Source organism: Trichosurus vulpecula, chromosome 6, assembly GCF_011100635.1.
Source record: "Trichosurus vulpecula isolate mTriVul1 chromosome 6, mTriVul1.pri, whole genome shotgun sequence".
NCBI classification, from domain to species: Eukaryota; Metazoa; Chordata; class Mammalia; order Diprotodontia; family Phalangeridae; genus Trichosurus; species Trichosurus vulpecula.
In genome coordinates this window covers 282649364-282656097 of record NC_050578.1, presented here as the reverse complement: position 1 = coordinate 282656097, position 6734 = coordinate 282649364, and the positions used below count along the sequence as shown (strand labels likewise).

Below are 6734 nucleotides of genomic sequence, written 5' to 3'. Positions count from 1 at the left end.
CAAAAATTGTGGGGTACAGGGCAGACCCAGTTCCATGAGTGGCACCACTTGGGGTCCTGTTCCCTGCCTCCCCCGTCCTGGACTCAGTGGTCCTTATCTCTGAAGGAATTTCCCCTCCTTCCTTCCTTCCCTCCTTCCCCCACCCCTCCCCCTCGGCACATGGGGATCCTCCCAGCCCCCAGCCCTTCGCCCTCCCCCCTCCCCACCCAGCCCGTTTTCCGACGCCTCATTCAGGTCAATGATTGTGACTCCAATCCTGAGAAACCCTGCTGTCTGTCAACAGTGTTTATTGAGTGTGTGCAGAGCCAGCCCTGGCGGGCAGGCTCTGGGGGAGGGGGAACAGGGGAGTGAACTGTAAGAGGTGTAAGTGGAGGACTAGCCTGGGCTCGTGGGGGAGCAGGCTAGCCGAGACAGGACTGACACAGACATGCACACGCACACTCACTCACACACTCGTGGGGACCATGCACACGCATCAGTGCAAACGAACTACTTAGTGCAATTGGAATCTGTAAGGGCTTCAGGGTCGCAGAATCGAGGGACATTACATTTGGGGGGGCGGGTGGGGGGCTGGAGGGAGAGGGGGATGGGAAAACCAGGATCAGGGGGAAGGGTGGAGTGGGGGGGGGAGGGGATCTCTCATCATGGAAGGCTTCCAGGAGGCGATGGATTTGGAGGGGAGAAAACAGAGGCTGAGTTATTGGCGGAACATTGTGGAGAGTGGGGGCTCGGGTCTTTGTTGGGGAGGGCTTCTGGGAGCATCTTGTTGGAGGACTTTTTTGTGTGCTCTGAGGTTCTCTCTTCTCTGGGTGAGGGGATTCAGCAACCCCCAGTGGGTCAGCATTCTTCTCTGTGCCGTCAACACACGGATCCCGGGTCTTGGGCCTGGGGCCTGTGAAATCGAGGACACGATCAATGTAGCTAGCCCCTAATGGGGAATTCAGGCATAAGGGCCAGAGGCCCCTGTGGGCAGCACAGAGAAGGCCCTGTTTGTGCTCACCTTTCTGGCCATGCTGTCTGAATCAAGTGGCATCTTGTTAGCAGATGGGAAAAGGTCCTGTCCTGGGCTTTGCCTGGGCCGGGACCTTGGCCAGGATGTAATCTGGAAGAGCGAGAGAGGAGTGAGCTTGGCCACCTCTGACCTGGGGGGTTCAGGCCAGCTGGGGGGGCTTGCTCCCCCTACATGGGAGCCTTAGGTCCCCAAGTGGCAGCAACTTACCCTTTCTTCATGCCCACATGCTTATGCCTGGGGGGAGTTGGCTGGGTGAGAAAGGCTCCTTCCCTGACTGCTGCTAGATCAGTGAAGTGATCGGAGATTGATCTGGCAAGGAGGAAGATGATGGGGATTAGAAATGGTTAACTTAGAGCCAGGTGTGTGTGTGTGTGTGTGTGTGTGTATGTATGTGTTCGGTGTGTGTATGTGTGTGTGTGTGTGTGTGGTATGATGTATGTTAGGTATGTGTGTGGTGTGTGTGGTATGTGTATATGTGTGTGGTATGTGTGTATGTGTGTGTGTGTGGTGTGTGTGTGTGTGTGGGGGTCATTGTATAGCAGGATACAGGATGTTGGACTTCTGCCCTGGCCTCAGTCCCACACCTCTGAGTCCTGGGGATCCTGCTGTTCCGGACTGTTAGCTAATGCTGGGGAAGTCAGGAGGCACATGGCAGGTGGGGGAGACAGATAGAGAGGCAGGGTGGGGCAGTGGAAAGAACATTGGTCCTGGCTTCACTTCTGGCAACAGCTCTCTACGTGACACTGGACAAGTTCTCTTGGGCCTCAGTTCCCCTTCTGTGCTCTCTCAGACCCTCGCAGGAGGGCCCGGGGAATCCCAGGGGCCACAAGACTCACTCACCTTTACAGAGCCTGGACGAGCAATCCCATGTACTCGTGTCTTTGCCACTGGTCTTCTGATTCGCTAGCATGGCGGTTGCTGCACCGGTATCAGTGTTTTTCTGATGATACCCCACCTTTTCCTACAAGCACCAAACCACGAAGTAATGGAGGCTGTGTTCATAAGTGAGACAAGCCTCCGCCCTCATCCCCCTTGGGACCTAACCCAGCAGGGCTCTTTCTGGGGGAAGAGGGTCCAGCCCCAGGGGCAGTGGCTCCATATGGGCATCCTTCCAGCTGAGCTCAGGGCCTCTCTGGAGAGGCGCCAGCCCCACCCCCTCCTGCCCAACTGCCATGGAAGCCCCTATTTCATACCCCCACTCACCACTCTTTGTCGTTCATGGTGCTCCGACTCTCATCTGCCTTCGTTCATTCACATCGGGTGCCCACTGGGCATCAGCTTCACCTCTGCCGTCTCGCACTGGTGTGACTTCATACTACTTGGGGAGCTTGCTTCGTGACTGGCTCCCCCTCGCCACCCTCAGGGGGACCTTAAATCACTGAAGCCCTCCCAGCTCGCGGGGCCCCTCCGCTCGCCCCCTTCCAGCCAGATTCACGTCCCAAACCAACCTCTGCTCCTCCATGGTGAGCCATTTCTGTGCTGCCCTCACTAGCACCCTTGATACCCCGGCATCCTTGGCCTTCCGCTGCGCGTTTGCTAGGTCAGCCCCAGGAGCAGGAGCGGATAAAGCAGACAGTGCTCGGAGCCTCCACTGTTTGCTTTCTCCGCTCCGGCTCCCGGGCTGCAAAGAGTTCCTGGAGAAGGTCGCGGGAGCGTGCACCTCCCCGGCCTAGCTAGCCTCAGCCTGCCTGCCTGCCTGCCTGCCTCTGCTGGGGCATCCCGCTCCTTCCCACGGTCTCTCTGCAGATGCCTTCGCCTCGCAGCGAGGAGCCGGAGGTCATCGGCAGCCTTCCTGGCTGTGATCCCTTGCTCAGCCCGAGGACCTGGCTCCCTGGTCCTCCGCCCGGCTCTTTCCCGGATCCTAGCCGCCTTGGCTCGACTAGTGTCCTTTGAGAGCGCCCCTAGTTCGCGCCTCTCCTTCTTGGTCTACACCGCCTGCCTCCCTCGCCTCGCTCTCTCCCCTCTCTCCAAGCCGACTTGACTTGGCTGCTGCTGGTCTGCTGGTGTTCCTCGCCTCCTCCTTCCTGACGTTTCCCCCCTGCCCTCCATGAAGCTACATTTTCTGGGTCTCTTTCGGTCTTTCTGGTTACTCCTCGGTCTCCGTTGCACCTTCGCCTCCTACTCTATAACTTGGGGCTCACCCTGAGGCTCTTTTCGATCCTGATCTCGTCTCCCCTGCTTCTCTCTCCTGATCGAGTCCCTTCTCAAGGCCTCTGTCCCTCAGTGACTCCATCTCCAACGCGAGGAGGTCGGAGAAGACCTCTCGGTTTCTGCCAGCTCAGACAATGGGGATTCTCTGGGTCTGCGGCTCGAACGCTAAGATGGTCCCTACTTCCAAACCCACCTTTTTTTTTTTTTTACAGTCTCCCAGATGCCTCCCTGTCACTTACAACTCCACAGAGAATCCCAGAATGTCCGAGCTCGAAAGGCCCAGAGAGATCGCCTAGTCCAACCCCCTCATTCTACAGATGGGGAAACTGAGGCACAGAGCGCGGACAGCACGTGTGACTGAGAAGTGCCGCTGCCTGCAAGGGCTGCGCTCTCTGCCGCACTGCAGCGTTCGCCTCGTCATCCTGCCTGCCAGAGCGCCCCCCATCCTGACCTACCCTCAGTGGCACCGCCATTTGCTTCCCCGCCGTCTGTCCGCGTCCCGCCATTGCTCAGGCCGCCTCGCACTGGTCCTTGTGCTAGGAGCCTGGGCCATGGCGGGAAGTAGCCCAACGACCAACACCAACAGATTCAAACCGCAAATGCTCCTCTCCTGATCAAGCCCATCTCCCGCGGCTGCCACTGGGGCTGGCTGGGGCTAGCCAGCCGCCACCCAAGCTGGTCCCCCTCTACATGCTCCGAGCTTCCCGCTCCGGAGCGAGACCGGACTGGCCCTGTCCAAGTCCCACCCCCCACCCGCCTTTCTGCCCCGGCCCGGGGCCTTTTTCAAGAGGGGATGGCCCCGCCTGGAATGCCCTCCCCACCTCGCTCAGCCAATCCCCAGCTTGCCCATTCTTCAGGGCGCACATGGAGCTCCACCCTCCTCCGGGGGCCATTCCAGCCCGCAGCCACCGCTCCCCTCCCTGCCCCCAATTCCCCAAACTGTTCCTGTGAGCTCGCCAAGCCTTGGCACTTATCCACTTCCTCCCGGGGGCATACATAGAGTTCTTGCCCAAGTTCGTGCATCTTTTCACTCCCCCCAACTAGAATGGAAGCCCCCGGAGGGTAGGGACCATCTCCACTCCTTGGGTCTCCCCCATATCAGCCAAGCACAGGGATGTGTGCAGAAAAACACTGTTGCTCAAACTCAGAGTTGGATCCACTAAGTGTGAGGCCCGGGGTCTGCCCTGAAGGTGGGGTCTCACAGGCCTTTGCTTGGGAAGGGATTGGAGGGGAACCAGTGGGGTTTGCTTTGGGGTCTTGGTTTGGCCACGTGGCTTGGGGTAGATAAGCAGAAAGGAGGGAAGGAGAAGCCAGGGTCCCAGGGAGTCAGGCCACCTAGAGCAGGAACATAGAAATATGGGCTCCAGTGTCCTGCCCCAGATTTTACAGTCCCTCTTGTCCACCTTAGACTGGGATCCCCGTCTCCTAGCTTCCCCGCCTGGGAACAATGCGACTTCTCTGCAAGCTCAGGTTTGGCTGGCTAGCGGCTGAGGAGGCTCTTGGGTGCACCCTGGTGGCCCCAAACAGGACAAGAAGCGCGAACCACCCCTGGAACCACGGAGCGCTAGACCCTCTGGTCCGCTGAGGCAGGCGCTAGACCCTGTGCTAGACCCTCCACTGGAAGGCCTGCCTAGAGAGTCAGCGTTGTGGTGGCAGAGGATTGAACAACAAAGACATTAGAAGGCATTTGCTTTCACAGACTGAGTCTCTCCAAACTCCCACTTTGCAAGGATTTGCTGTGGGCTGAAAAGGCAGGGAATCCAGTAGCTTGGGTGGCTCCCCATGTCCCCAGGGGCCAAACTGCAAATGGGGTTTCGGGGCCCAGCCAGTGACCCAAGGCCACAACTGAGGCCTCCCTGGATTTGGGGGGCTCTCGGGGCTGGGAATGTGACTTAAGCATGAGAATCCCCTCTCTATGCACCCCAGTTCTGGCTGCTAGCTTCCAGATGGAGAGCTAGACCCATCAGCCTTTGCTGCCCCCGCCTGGCCCATCTCAAGCATAACCAGCCTGCACAGACCGCCGCTTCTCACAAGAACCATGGCGGTGGCATACTGCCACGTAGGCAGGGCTGGGAGAGGGTGACTTGTTGTAGCTGGGGGCACTGCCTGCGTCCCTGAGGCCTTCCTGAGCATTTGGTTCAAGGGGCTTTAGGTCTATGCTGCTCAAGCATGCTGGACCCACCGAGAGAAGAGAGCCCCCTGAAGGAGGGAGTGCAGTGGGATGGTAGATAAGCTTCTATCCTGAGACCGCAGAACCTGGGTTAGACAACCACAGTAAGCAAGTCTACCATGGCGGGGTCCGCCCCACCTGGATCTGCCGCCGCCGCGGCTAGGATCTGCCTTGCCTAAGGCTATGGAGAACATTAGGGACCACTGAGGCTGGGATAATGTTTGCAGGAGAGCTTAATACAGCGCTCTGATCCCCCCAACCCCCGCAGGGCTCCAGTCATTCCTTTCTCTCTCCACCCCCCTCATTCTCTAAACTCCAGATAGCTCTAGCTCCCTATTCAAATGAAGCCTGCTTATCTTTAGACTTTCTGCAAAGTTGTTTCCTAACCAGAGACACAAGGTGCTCCCCAGGGAAGGGACAGAAAGTTCTTGTCCTGGGGTGTTACCCTTCTCCCCTCAGCAAAGCCCAGGGGTAGGCTCAGGGAGCATATTGATCTGACTGAAATCAGGGCCTGGGAAGGTGGGACCCAAAGCATCTTCGCTTGGCATGCTTAGAAGGGGACAAATGGGGTTCACGTTAGAGCCCTGCTTTGGCAGAAATGAGGGAAAGAGAGGCCAGGGTCCCGGGAAGTGAGGCCACCTCGAATGGGGACATAGAAACAGCGTTCCGATGTCTTGACCCAAACGGGGGGGTTCCCTTGTGCACCCCAGGCTGCAATCCTCATTTCCTGACCTCCCTCGCTTCCCCTCCAGGGAATAAAACATCTTCTCAGTAATCGGGCTAGCAGCCTTTGCGGCTCTTGGGCACGCCCTAGTGGCTCCAAGCAGGCCGCGATCCTGCGAACCCCGCAGAGTGGTAGAGCATTAGACTCCCCTAGGAAAGGGCCAAGGGGCTATTTGCATAGAATAGCACTCCAAAGGGTCCCTGAGGCAAGTGCCTTATCCCCCAAGCAGAGTCCAACTCCCACTGGGCCGCGATGGGCAACGGGCTTGGGTATTTGGCAGCTCTTGGGCATTAGTATAAGCTGGTTTTAATGATCAGCACACCCCGTACCAGTGAGAACACCAGTGGCCCAAGCCCACAGAGAAGAGGACCCACAGGGCTCTGGGAATCCCCACTCCTGTTTCCCCGCCTTCACCAAGCAGGGGAGCCAGACTTGTCGGACTTTGCTGCCACCGTCTGGCCCATCTGGAGTGTAACCAGCCTGCCGCCGCCGCCGCGGTAGTGGCGGCGGCGGCGGCAGAGGCGGGGGCGGCAGTGGCTTTGGACCTTGCCCAATGTGGGTGCGCCAGGCAAGGCAAGGCCAGGAGTTGGAGCACTGGGGCCTTGTGCTCCATTAGTGAGATCCCCAGCTCTAGGGCCATAGCCAAACCTAGCTGGGCGCCTGGGGGATGGCAGCAG

At 58.6% G+C, this 6734-nt stretch overlaps 1 long non-coding RNA gene across 1 annotated transcript; it reads right to left on the bottom strand.

Annotated features, from left to right (window-relative positions):
• Window positions 1-254: 254 nt before the first annotated feature.
• Window positions 255-3915, bottom strand: LOC118853838. Its single transcript, XR_005010690.1, has 5 exons — window positions 2216-3915; window positions 1853-1973; window positions 1220-1321; window positions 1001-1102; window positions 255-892 (listed from the first exon to the last, which is right to left on the bottom strand). It is a non-coding gene; the product is annotated as an uncharacterized LOC118853838 (long non-coding RNA).
• Between the last annotated feature and the right edge of the window lie 2819 nt (window positions 3916-6734).